The sequence below is a fragment of the Ictidomys tridecemlineatus genome, unplaced genomic scaffold (assembly GCF_052094955.1).
Source record: "Ictidomys tridecemlineatus isolate mIctTri1 unplaced genomic scaffold, mIctTri1.hap1 Scaffold_178, whole genome shotgun sequence".
Taxonomy (NCBI): Eukaryota; Metazoa; Chordata; class Mammalia; order Rodentia; family Sciuridae; genus Ictidomys; species Ictidomys tridecemlineatus.
The window spans coordinates 195625-210202 of NW_027521538.1; the positions used below are offsets into that span (position 1 = coordinate 195625).

Sequence of the window (14578 nt, forward strand, 5' to 3'; positions counted from 1 at the left end):
GAATGATATGAAAATTAAACCTTAAGTGACATGTATACCTGAAGAAATATTTGCATGAAGCCATGTAGAGTAAAATGAATATTTATGTGTACTGTGAATTATATATTTCAAGTACCAATGGCATATTTGTCTGTATATTACTGTACACTTATATATATACTATATGTATCCATCCATAAATTACAAAATATTTAATATATGAGTCACATTGTACTCTACTTGATTCTATACATGTATTTTTATCTAGCTTTAATGCAAATTCTCACATGCACTTTTTCAGGAATATTCATATTTCCTTATGTACAATTCATTCCCTCATCTTAACCCTAAAACTTTAAATATTTATTACTATCCCTAATACTAGTATTGTAACTATACCTAATTTAACATAAATGCATGTGCATCTATATGAGATATATATTTTGACTTATATTTTCAATTATGAATAGTTTATTAGCATTTAAATTAGTATATAGTCATTTTATGATATATCCATTCGTCCATAAGTGAAAAAATTTGTGTTCATTTTTCACTTTATTTAATTTTCTGTTTTATAACGCATATATTCATACATGTTTTCATACATGTTTCCATATGTACATTTTTATAAATATACATAATACTTGATATACATATTTTTTAGTAAGCCTAATCCTAAGTAACTCAATATATAATACTAACACTAATATTACCACTATACCTACAACTAGTATGACATAAATATAAAATTCCATGTGTATTTTAAAATATAATTTTAAACTTCAATATTCACTTTGCTTAAAACATACTCTATAATCCTTTCCATAACTTGGGCAATTCCCAAATTATTTTTGAACAATATAATCAAATATACGGAAAGATTATGCTTCCAAATTCTGGCATGCATGATGTTGATTTACTTTATTAGAAATTATAAATGTTTCTCATATATATACACATATATGTATATTCATGTGTGTTAGTGTGTATGTATATATAATTTAGAGGTCCATTTTGGATACATTAAGGTTATCTGATTCTATAGATACAGATATATTTGGTTTTTAAATGTGGTTTTTTTTCCACTTTGGTAAAATTTTTGCTGATTTCTCTATATTTGTGACATTCATTCATTCATTAATACAATAATTCTCTGAACCAAGTATTTATTGAGTGATTTTGAAAGTTTTACTCAATGTCAAAAATGACAACTGTTATGGAGAATTTGTCTATTGGATGCCTGTGACTCTTGACAGTCACATGCATCATAGTTTAAGTCACTGGTTTTCAAAATGTTTCTACTTAATTAATCCTTCAGTTTCTTGTTCAAAAGATTTATTCCTTGGCTCTATTAGAAAAGATTCTAGTTCACTAGTTCTGAAATGCAACCCTGGCATTTTACACGTGTGTTGTCAGAGGTCAGTGACAGGGTTATTGTGAAAACCACCTCTTGAAAACCACTGAGCTCACTAATTGCTATGATTTGACTGCATGCCTCTTAAATCAATTGCAACACAATCCCAATGTGGTGGCATTGAAAAGTATCAATTTTTGGAAAAGTGAATATTTTATGACGGATTTGCAGCTATGGGAAGATCTAAACAATGATCTTGGACGTTCATTGTTCTTCTGCTTTTCTAACTTGTAAAGACAGTGTTCAAGGGCCATCCTGGAAGCAAAGAACGGGGCCTTCAGCTGACACTAAACCTGCTTGCACCTTGATTTTGAGGTTCCAAGCCTTCAGAAATGTGAGGAAATAAATTTCTTTTGAAAATAAATTACACAGTCTCAGGTGGTTTGTTACAGCAGCAATAATCTGGTAAGATTGCACTATACTACCCCAGCAAAAGCTATTGAAAGAAATGGGAATGAAAATTGAGAATACAATGATGTTATGATGGAAGAGTTCAGGCATTAGACATTCTATGTAGCATTTCCAGTACTGCATTACTTTTCTCTTTAAAATAGTTTTTCACTGAAGTGCATGTTTGTGTCCTCAAATAAAAAGTTTTTCTTTCCATGTGGTTCAATTTGTAAGACTGATTGGTGATATAGATTGAATTGCTTGGTGTACTGTTTTCATTCAGTTGTAAAAGTGAATAGATTCATTGATTAGTTGTTCAAATTATTTCTTTGTATGCTCCTAGTACATTTTATTCATTTTCTCTGTGTGTCCTTCAGCATTCCTTTGCCCAAATAATTCCAAATATAGCATGTCTTCCTAATAGATATTTGGATATTTTCTAGATATAGATGTAGAACTGCTGGTTAATATGAGATTATCCAGGTTGTCTCCTATATTAGGTAATATTTTCTAATGTGATTGGTGTAAGGAAGTTGCATATCTTTATCAATTATGCTCTAGTTTATTATTTTAAAATCTCATTTTTAGGTGTTTGTTAAGGGATGCATAGAACTTTAATTTGTTAAGAAGAAGAGAAATTTTTCAAGAAGAAGATGTAGAATCATGACTCAAAGAAAAGACCACCAACTCCAATTTTAAATCAAATTAAAGCAAGCTTATATTATGTACACAAAGAAGGCTGGCCAGTGACAGTCTCTCAAAACTGGGCTAGACACCAGCCCAGCTCTCAGGGAAGAAAAAGTTTATATAGCACAAAAAGTTACAAAATGGGTTGTTTTGGAAACTCACAGCTGACAGTGTTCTGGCAAATTAATTACAAGGGAAGAAAGAAGAAGCAGGAAGGAGCAAAAGGGTTTGACTTGATCCTCCATGTCAAAGTGCATTGTATCCAAAGATTGCACAAGTGAAGATTTTAAGAGGTGGTGACACAAGTGGGTGTGAGCTGAGCTGTAACAGGTATATATAAAATGGGGATCCCTATAAAGCTTTCCAATGGAGGATGTATTAAATAGATATTTTGTGATAGTTTTCTTCCTGGGAAAATGTTGACCTAGAAAGAGTAATAAGACATTTATTAAGAATTAAAATAAAAAGAGTAATTGTACATGCATTTAAAGGCAAAATAACCACTAACATTTGTCAACATTTACTTATTCTCAGGACATTTATTAAACACATTTTAATATACTATTTCAAATTTTTTTACTCTAAAACAGATATAGTTATTATTTTATGAATGAGGAAACAAATTCAGGGAGATGGAGAGATTATATCCAGGGCATGCCAAATATGATGGGGTTTGTACACTATAATGTAAACTCCTTTAACAAGAGAAAATAATTGATAATAAATATATTCAAAATTAGGTTCCAAAATAATATATATTTCTCATAAGTAGACAAAAATCATAATTTTACAAAACTAACATATAACATATATATCTCCAAAGCAGAAAAAAATAACTATTCGCATTACTTAATTCACATATGCTATAATACTAATACAGAATTATTTTTTATTCCAAGGTCGTTTTCTGTATTTTGGGATTACATAATCTTTTATTTTTGCTTTGAGTGGAATTTTTAAATGCTTTACATATGAATAAATGAAAGATTTTTATTCCAATTTGGAATAATTTACAATTTTGTTTTTGCCATAAATGTGCTTACTGTCAAATTGGAAAGTTTCTAACATTTTTTCTACATGATTTATAAGATGCAGAAGTATCAGTATTCAAACTGTTTTAGCAATAAAATTCTGTGAGTTGGCAGTGTTTTACTATGATGCCATGAGAGTTGGCAGAGTTTGAGAGAGTGAAGACAGAGATAAAAGCATTTCTATATTGCAAGACTAGCAATAAAGGAGTCACAGTGCAATTGTTTACAAACCACATGGCTATCTTCCTCCAAACCACAACTAAATTTAACTCAGTGAAATTATTCTTAAAGAGAAATCCTCAAAATTATTTTCTTCCATATGATACAAAGGAAATGGTAGAGGAATAAAGTCTAAAAGAAAAAAAAAGCCAATGGCCTTGATCAATTTCATTACCTTACCTGATTTGAAAAGTTTACATATGTAGATATCAAGGCATGAACAGAAGGTCCAGGAAATTAACTGTCCTGAATCCTTAAGCTTTACTTTTTTTATAGTAACTGAGGCCATCACTTTACAATTCCACTGGCCCAGCAAAATGTATGACTATGGCTAAGAGGATGGGATTGAATTATTTTTTCTGCCTTGTTAGATAACATATTTATTATAGTATAGTCATCTACTGATATTATATTTGTTTTAAACAATAAAAAAAAGAAAAACTACCATGGTTTTTTTGTCTTGTCCAAGTGTCAGGTTTTCATTTCTATAAGCATCATCTGTGTTTGAGAAATATAGCAGAGTTGTTATCTAAGTATTTTGTCTATAATATGACTAAATTATTTAGATAATTATGAACGGAAGGGCTACACAGTTAACTCATAAATCACTGTTCTCAGTGACAACCTCAGAAATGGAAATTTATTTTTCTAAGATAAAAAAGTCACCAGAAATTATTTTCTATGTTGGAAACATATATAACTGTAAATGTTTGAAGAAGTTTAAATATAGTTACTATTATTTATTTATTTTAATTAAGTGTCTAGTACAAGATTACATAAATATTATATTTTTATGAGTATCATAGCTCATATTTATTGAACCAATACAGTGCTCTGGAGCCTACACTAGAAGATTTCTATTCTACTTTTTATATGATTACATGTTCATGACATCATCTTAAGAATTACTGAAATCCATTCAATTAATGAGCAAACTGAGGCACAGAGTTGGGAGGCAACCTGCTTGAGGTAGTCTTCATAAAAAGTGGTGGAGTAAATTTTCAGATAGAGTCTGCTGGTTTATGTGGGCTTGCTATATCATTTATTAGGCATGACTTCAGCACTTTTTTATACAAATGCAATTTGGTTTTGTATAAAAGGAGAACAGTAACTTGAAACCATGAAACAATTTTTAAATTAAATAACATTTGCCAACGGCATCCATAAGAAATTAATATTCATATCCTGATATCTGGAATAAACTGAAAACTGAAAATGTTCACTGGATTTCCCAACAGATATCTGTTTTTGCAAAATTAACAGCAGTTCATTAATTATACAATTGGATTATTTTAAAAAGCATTATAATCAATTTTTCATGGTGATTGCATCATCTTTCTCTTTTGATAATATTTTTGCTGCCTGTGGCAAAATATAACTGATGAGATTTGTGAAATAATCTTATTCCAGTATAATTCCATTTCAAAAATAAAGAGATTAATTTACCTGACATATGTGCATTTCAGATAAGTTTTTCTCATGAGGTGGTATAATTTTTATATTTATATGTTATACATTAAAGCATGTGATATGAATTTTACATGCTTTAGAAGTACACATGCTTCATTTAAGGTAACCATTATTAAATATAAAATTTTTAAAAATGGTTTTCTGTTAGTGGACTAGTTAATCCTTTATAATTTCTCATTTTATTTGATTCTGCAAGTTATCTATGACATACTTATTCATTTTGCTGAGAAGGAATTCTTTTCACTTTATAACTTTTAAATGCTTAATGAGAATTTTAAAATTTAATACTCTATATTAAAGATGATTTTACCTTGAAAAATGGTTTATAAATTGGTCTTCTTTCTTTTATAGCAGGGGTTTTATATTTGTTTCTTTAATGTACTTATTTTAGGATAATTTATTCAGGAAAACTTTTCCATGTTAGCAACACTTCTATGTAACTATAAATATTTTGTTAAGTAGGGATATTTGTAACTATCTCTCCCAAGTAGTACACATATATTTTTCAGGTGCTATAAACAGGAAGCTTAACTTTGTAATGAGATACAGAAACTTAAGAATTAACATTAACTGGTTATCTGATCTTGGCAATGTGTCTTTAACTCTTTAAACCCCAGTTCAATAATTTGTAAACTAGAGATTACACTAACCAAATGACTGCCTGAGGCTCTAATCAAACAATTTTATATGTCCCTGTTCAAAAAGGACATGAAGTACTCTCATCCTAAGTCATTATGGATATAAGTATTGTGTTTTAAATATTGAAGTAAAGATATTTTTAATATTGAATTAAATGGTAGATGGATGCTAATTGGAGGGGGCTCAAAAAAAACAAATGAAGATAAAAAGAGAGAAATAGAGAAGTCATGCCTGTAAGATGTGAGAGTAGACATAATTTCAAACAAAGAAGGTTATGTTGAAATTTTGTCAGTATGTGTACATCTTGGATTCATTGCTATATTATAAGACTACAGGCCACTTTGAGAGCTCTTTCTAACTTTGCCTTCTTTGGTGGCTTGTTTTGTTATTGTTATTTTTATAGAAAACTCTTAGTGCTAGTAATAGATCAAATATTACAAAACCCAGGAGATACAATAGCTTTTGATATATAAACTTTATAAAGAAAAGTAGACAGTTAAACAGAGTTGTTATGTTCTTATAAAAAAAATTGTTAAAATGCTTTGAGGTATGTTGTCTGTGTTGACTAACTTTATTTTATGTGCATTGCAAACTTGTTTAAAATATCTATGAAGTATTAGCAACATCTGTCCTTTCTGTTAACATTTTGTATTTAAACTACTGAGAACTAACACCTTAACCTATTTCCCTTTAAATTTATAAATGTATTAACACATTACAATATGCCTTAAAATTCACATCTGTTGTCCTTACCACTAACTCTTTAGATTAATTTTATTTTGGGGAAATTGTGTATTACATTTAATTTGCATTTTAAAATTTTGAACTGTTTTTGCTATTGTTATAAAATTAATATAGAGTAATGATTTTAAAACTGAAGTAAATGGACATAAAGGTATATATGTTTTCCTCTGAAATACTAACTAGGGATAATTTTCATCAGACATTTTTGTTGTATTCTTTCAGAAATTCTATGTAAATTGTTAAAAAATCCTATTATGATGCTGATGGTGTCCTGTTTTTTAGTTCCCTGCCTGAGCTTCTGCACATATGAGAATTCTTTCCCTATTCTAACTCTGCTCATCTTAGATATTTTGATACAGATCTTCACTGTTTTGCAGAAAGGATAGGAAGGCAATACAGTCTTACCTACCAGAGTTAGACATCCAATGGCTATTTTTATATTGAAATTTCTTACCTGAAGACTAACTTAAAGAATCTACAGGCTGGAGAAGCTGAGAAAAAAATGACTTCACAGAGCAATGCTGGAAAAAATACAAGAAAATCACCCTTTAACACTAATTTGGGATTATGGGGAAGACAAGTTAGAATCTAATTGTCCTGTCTGCTATCAGATGGGGGCTATTAAGTGACTTTACATTTCCTGTCAGTCACTTGGTGAAGTTTGTATCTGTAACAGCTTATTACATGCTTTCAACATAATTCTTGCTGGTCTGCAAATGTGACATGTTTTAAAACTGACTTGTACATTTTTTCTATTTTCCTTTGCTAGCAAAAGCAATACCCTTCCACTGAAACTTAATTATCAAACTATCTTATTTTTCTTTGATCAGTCTTCTATGGTCATATCAATTTTCTTGTTATGCAAACATCTCTCACATTTTCAGCACTTGCTTCTCCCTCAGCTAGGATTTCATAGGGATATTTATATATTCCACTCACTTATACATTTAGATTTTTATTCACATTATGTTTCCATGATATCATTGCTGAGTACCTAATTAAAAATAAAGCATTACTCTATCTCATTCTCTATCCTTTCCTCTAGTTTTGTTTTTCTGAAACAGCACTTATCATTACCTAACATATTTGTTTTCTTTGTACTTCCACTAGGATATAGTTATGTGAGGACACAGAGATTTCAATATATTCTTTTTGTGTCTCATGGTAAGAAAAAAGCATACAGCAATCACTAATACATAACCAAATGAATACAATTGTTCATACAATTATAAAAATGATAATAACTGTTAAGTTCAATGGTGCTGTAATCTCAGTAATTTAAGGGGCTGAGGCAGGAGGATTGCAAATTCATAGCCAGTCTTATTATGTCAACAAGATATTCTAAGAATGAGCTCTGCTCTCAGACTCCAGAAAGTAGTCTCAGTGAAGGCAGCTGAACACTAGATGAAGACAGCTCGAGTAAATGGGGACTAGGAAACCAGTAATGTGGATCAGACATGGAGAGGTGACCCTGACTCTGAAGCTGATAGCATAAACAGTGATCAAAATGATTTCCTAAAACATGCTTGTGCCTACACAGTTTAAAAAGTGGCCCTGATTATGCATGAGCTGCTGATTCATATGCAGTCTTTATACATTGATCAGTTTAAACAACATCCATATCTGCTTAAGCAGCAGGAGCCTTGGTACTTACATAATCACAAAGTGGAATAGGAAGCTCTAGTTAGTAGTCTCCTTAGTGACCCAGAGAGACTTGTGGCCACAGAATAAGAGCTCTTAGAGTGACTGAAATATATCACCAATGCTATGAGTGTAAGCCTATTCCAAAAGCATCTGAAGGAACTGCAGAATGCCTGCACAGAGGGTGCTGCCCAACAGACCAATACCACTCATTCTAGTCAGAGACACTTGGACTATGTGGAGAGTGTACATTGTTCCAATCAGTCTCTCTCAATGACCAGACACTGCCTTATCCATATTTGTCAGGATACAAATTAGATTCTCTTGAAATGCTGCCAGAGATCGGAAGAGGTACCCTGCAACAAACTGTTTCTTGTAAGCCTCTCTATGGATCCCTGCTATCCATAGCATTTCCATTTGCCTCCTCAAATGTGGAAGCATGGCAGGGTACTGTCTGTGACAGATGATATGAAAGTTGGCCCCATGAATCAGTACTTGAGTGCTATTAAGCTCCAGCCCACAGAGAATTTTCCACTGGAGTTCAGTGATAACTTGGATGTTGTCGGTGATGGTGTTCTGTGCCCTTCTTCACCCTTGCTTTTTGATCCTTCATTAACCCTTGAAGATCATTCAGTCAAATATATTCCTGAAGGCCCAGCAGGTATCTTGGGCCAGATTCAGAGGGCTAGAGATAGGTAAAGATCCCAGGTATCTCAAAATTCTGAGAAATCCTGTACACCATTGCCTCAAAGTGGATTGGCTACTGCAAGTAGAAAAAGAGTATCCACTACTAGCAGTTGAGAGTTTGTTTTGGGTACCACATTGCTTAGATGTATTTCACTTTTTTGTTTTTCAAACAAATATCTCTGATTATCTCCCACTAAACAGGGGCAATCAAATGTTTTTGTTCTGGGTTATAGAATGCCATAGTCAAACAAAACTATACTTGGTGGGGGGATGGGCCAATAGTGTCCAAAAGCTGTGGGTTTTTTTCTACCCTGGGCAAGGAACATAGGGATTATATATCTCTGAAATTGAGTATTTGGGACTGTGCCAAAGGAGAAAGTGATATCTTTGTAGTGGGATTTCTTAAGTCTTTGACAGGAATCCACATACAAGATTATATGAGGGTTGTCATTATAAGTGTTGCTATTGAGATATTGCTTGCCCCTGTGCCTAATTATCTAAAGTATTACTTTGTAGCTTTTTTCACTTCTACTTAATTTAGCAGTTCAAACCCTTTCTCCAGTGAACTTCAACTTTATCCTCTGAGACAGTAACACACATGACAGGACTATCCTTTTTGCTTCTAACCTATGTAAATTTCTGTGATGAATATCATTTGTAAAATATAATAAAATTTATTGTATATAGTTTCTATTAAATGTTAAAATGTTATGAAAATGTCATAATGAAAAAACAAAAGTCACATTGAGACAAAAACTATATACATGTTATTAGAATGACTAAAATTTAAAAATTGACAATTTATAAGACTGGTGAAAATAAGATGAAATGAAACTCTCACACATTGCTCACAGTAATGCAAAATTGTGCTTCCAACAGAAACACACTTCATAGAAGAAGAAATACAATCAATCAGCAAATATATGAAAAAATGTTCAACATCTTTAGCAATTAGAGAAATGCAAATCAAAACTACTCTAAGATTTCATCTCCAGTCAGAATGTCAATTATGGAGAATACAGGCAACAGTAAATGTTGGCAAGGATGTGAGGAAAAAGGTATGTTCATACATGGCTGGTTGGACTGCAGATTGGTGCAACAACTCTGGAAAGCAATATGAAGATTTCATAGAAACCTTGGAATTGAACCACCATTAGACCCAGCTAACTCATTCCTTGGTTTATACCCAAAGGACTTAAAATCATCATACTACAGTGACACAGACATGTTAATATTTATAGAAGCTCAATTCATAATAGCTAAGCTACGCAACCATCTTAGGTACATTTGAATAGGTGAGAAATTTTAAAAATGTGGAATATATAGTTGATATTACTCAGCTTTAAAGAAGAATTAAATTATGGCATTTGCCAGTAAATGGATGTAGTTGGAGAATATCATGCTAAGCAAAATAAGCCAATCCCTGAAATCCAAAGGCCAAATGTTCTCTCTGATATGTGTATGCTAATTCAAATTAAGCAGGGAGTTTAGGAAACAATAGAATTACCTTAGTAGAGGCAGTGAAGGGAAGAGAGGGGATGTGAAGATAGGAACGATAGTAGAGTGAAACTTTATTACCTTATGTACATATATGACTGCATGACCAATGTGATTCTACAACATGTATAATCAGAAAAATGAGAAATTATATCCCATTTGTGTAATATATATCAAAGTGCCCAAATGCATTCTACTGTTATGTGTGATTAATTATGACAAATACAATTTATAAAAAATATAAATTCACCCTTATTTACCATTTATTTTAATTATTGCAACCATTTTATTTATAGAAGATTCATATCTGAATGAAGTTAACCCTCAATGTCATAAATTCAACCAACTGTGGAATAAAATATTTTTTAAAAAAAGTCTGTGTCTGAATAGAGCACAAATAGTCATCATTTTTATTATTATTTTCTAAACAATATGTAATAGTTACTCTTTATATAGCTTTATATTATATTGGATATTTTAAGTGATCTAAAAGATAATATGTTGTATACTGGAGAATAAACTCAGATAATATGTAAATACTGTGTCATTTTATGTAATATTAAACTTGTGTGTACATGAATTTTTATCTACATGAGGTCCTAAAACAAGTTCATGACAGTTATCAAGGGAATGCTATATTTAAAAGGCCAAAATAAAAATGAAATAATAACATAAATTATTATGCTGGATACACAGCTGTATGTGCAGATCTTTCCTTCAAGTTAGTAAGCACAGTGTTGAATATCTCATTGAAAATCTAATTTAATATTTTATTGGATATACCTGTGTGCAATTACTGATTTGTAGTCATTAAATAATTCTGAAATTAAACACAGTTAAAATTTAAATTTTGGTCTCCCAGAAAAGTTCAATATTATGATTTTTGGATACTTTACAAATTATCAATTCATTAATAAATAATAAAAACTGGACTATATACAAATGATCAATTCATTAATAATGAAAACTGAATTATATGTATGGGTCACTAAGGAGACTACTACCTAGAGCTTTCTATTCCACTTTGTGATATATATATATCATATATATGTGATATATATATATATATATATATATATATCACAAAGTGATATATATCTGGTCTTGAACTTGCAATCATCCTGCCTCATCTTCCTGAAGCACAAATCATTAAGATTTACAGTCATGTACTACCGCTTGCAGCTCCTATATAGGTATTTTTAATTTTATATATTTTCTAGTCAAATGTTGTGTTTGAGTATACTATGTTCGCTTTTTTATCACATCTTTTGGATTAGTGTCATATAATGTTACATTTTGACATTTAAATAAACAATAGTTTAGCCTTTGCTTTTGAATGTTGGTAATTTTTTTAAGTGGGAGATAGCTAAGAGTGAAAAAATAGAATCAATGACATTTTTATCCATAAGTAATTGCTAATATACTTACATATTCCTCTCCTATTATACATAGAAGTAAGGCTTTTTTTCAAAGCTGGACTGGTAAATACATAACTATTGGCACAATTTTACAGAATTTAAAAGTTTTAATAGTGTTTTTAGATAGGCACTGACTTGAAGTGCTCTTGTCTCAGTCTTACAAGTCATTGGGATTACATGCATGGGTGCTAGAAACTTTTATATTCTTTTTTATTTTGGAGTATGTCAGACATTGTAGATTGTTGCAAACAATAGGTACCTATTGTGCTATAGAAAACCAGAATTTATTATTCCCATCTAATTTTTTTGATGTCCATTATCTGACTTCCTTGCATTACTCCCCCCTTCATCCTTTGCCACTATCTAATGACCACTAATTCCATCTGTTCTATGAGATCAACATTTTATTTTCACAAACAAATGAAAGCATGATATTTTTTGGTCTCACATTCTTCAATTAATATAATTATCTCCAGGTCCATTCAGATCACTGCAGCATTTGGTAGGATTCCATATGTTTTAATGACTGAGTAACAATCCAGTGTGTGTGTGTGTGTGTGTGTGTGTGTGTGTGTGTGTGTGTATTAGCTTTTCCTTTTACATTTATCCATTAGTAGACATTTAACTGATTTAATATCCTGGCTATTGTGAATAGTGCTACTGTAAATATGGACATGCACATATATCTTGTATATTATTTGAATTTCATTTCTTTTTATATTTACCCATTAGTGGGATAGTGGGATTGCTGTGACACACAGTAGTCTTTCTGAAGTTTCTAAAGGACTCACTATATGTTTTTTTTTAATTTTTTTGTTGTCAATGGACCTTTTTTCTCTTTATTTATATGTGGTGCTGAGAATTGAACCCAGTGTCTCACACATGCTAGACAAGTGCTCTACCACTGAGCCACTACTCCAGACTTTCATAATATGGTTTCACAAAGACCATAGTAATTTTCATTCCCACCCACAGTCTATAAGAATTTGCCTTTCTCTGAATCCTTGCTGGAATTTTTATTTTTTGTCTGTTTGAGAATACCATTCCAACTGGAGTGAGGCAATAGTTAATTTTGGTTTTGATTTATGTTTCCTTAATGATTAGTGGTTTTACATATTTTCTCATGAACTATTTGGCCATTTATATGTCTTCTAAGAAATAAGCATTTAAATAGAGAGGGTGTTGGGGGGTAACTTTGTGTGAGTATGTGATTTTTTTGTGGTTTTTGTGATGCTGTGGGTCAAACCAGGTGTTTCTCTACAACCTTTTATTTTTGAGACAGTATCTCCCTAAGTTTCACAGGCTTCCCTGAATTTAAAAACTTTGTACTTTTGAGTAGCTAAGATTATTGGCATGTGTGACTACACTCAGCTTGATGATAATTTTTTTTTATTTTCTTACATGTTCTAGATACTAATCCTTTGTCAGGCAGTTTGCAAGTTTTTCTTTCATTCTGCAACTAATCTATGAATTCTGTTACTATTTTTGTGCTATTCAGAAGATTATTATTTTGATATAATTATGCTTTTTCATATTTTTGTTGGTGTCTGTGCTTTTGAGATTTTATCCACAAAATATTTGCCTAAATTAATGTCTTGAAGCATCTAAATTTTTTTCATATGGTAATTTTATTATTTGTCTTAAATTTTTTATCACTGATCAGTTGTTTTATACATTTGAAGTTTATCTTTGTGTATAGTAAGAGGTAGGGCTCTACTTTAACTCTTTTTCATGTGTGTATTGTTTCATAGGCAGCATTAACAGAAGAGCCTGTTCTTTTCCAATGTATGTTTGTGCAGACTTTAATAAGAATTGGTTGACTGTACATTTGTTGATTATTTCTTGTTTCTCTATTCTGGCCGTTTGATATGTGTGTTGGTTTTTAAATCTACTAATATACTATTTAGCTCACCATGTTTTTTGTATGTTTTTGAAATCAGGTATTGAGAAGCCTTCAGGTAGCAAGCTTGGCTGCATTCATGCTTGAATTGTCTCTTCCTCTTTCTTTCTTTCTTTCTTTTTTTTTTTCGATTATCTCAAAAAATACATGACAAAGTCCAGAAATTCTTTGTTTTTGCTTGTACTAATGTGGTGTGGAAACATTTTATAATTATTTTATTAGTTGTTGGTGGACTTTTATATATTTATTTTTAGGTGGTGCTGCGAATTGAACCCAGTGCCTCACACATGCTAGGCAAGCGCTCTACCACTGAGCCACAACATCAGCCCTGGAAACCTTCTTTTAATCATTGAAAGTTTCACTACTGAAATTCCTGATTGTCTCTTTTTTTTTGCTGATTTTATCACTGTTGAATTCTTCATTAATATTTTTTTTATATTTATCTGTATTTGCTTGAATATTCCTGAGTTTCCTTAGGAACTTTATTTTGAATTCTTTTTCAGGGATCTTATAAATTTTTTGCAGATTGGAATCTATTTATGGAGAATTTCTGTGTTTTTTTTGGGGGGGGTTGTCATGCTTCCTTGTTTTTTTATAAGTTATTGTATTCCCACATTGAAGTGGACACATATTGTTTAAAAATTATCACTTCTAGTTCTACAAAGCAGCTTTTGTAGGAAAAAAAAAAAAAACTTCTTTGACTTACTGAGATATGCCAGTGGTATAGTGCTTTGGTTTCGGGTATAGGTAAGCTCAAAAGCCTCCATGTTATTTCTTCATCTGTAACGTGTATCACCAGTGTATGTGAGTACCATCTAATTAGTGTATAGACTTCAGCAATTCATGAAGGTACACTTACAAC

At 31.3% G+C, this 14578-nt stretch overlaps 1 pseudogene; it reads left to right on the forward strand.

Annotated features, from left to right (window-relative positions):
* Positions 1-7916: 7916 nt before the first annotated feature.
* LOC101957324 (KAT8 regulatory NSL complex subunit 2 pseudogene) lies at positions 7917-9015 on the forward strand (annotated as a pseudogene).
* The last annotated feature ends 5563 nt before the right edge of the window (positions 9016-14578 follow it).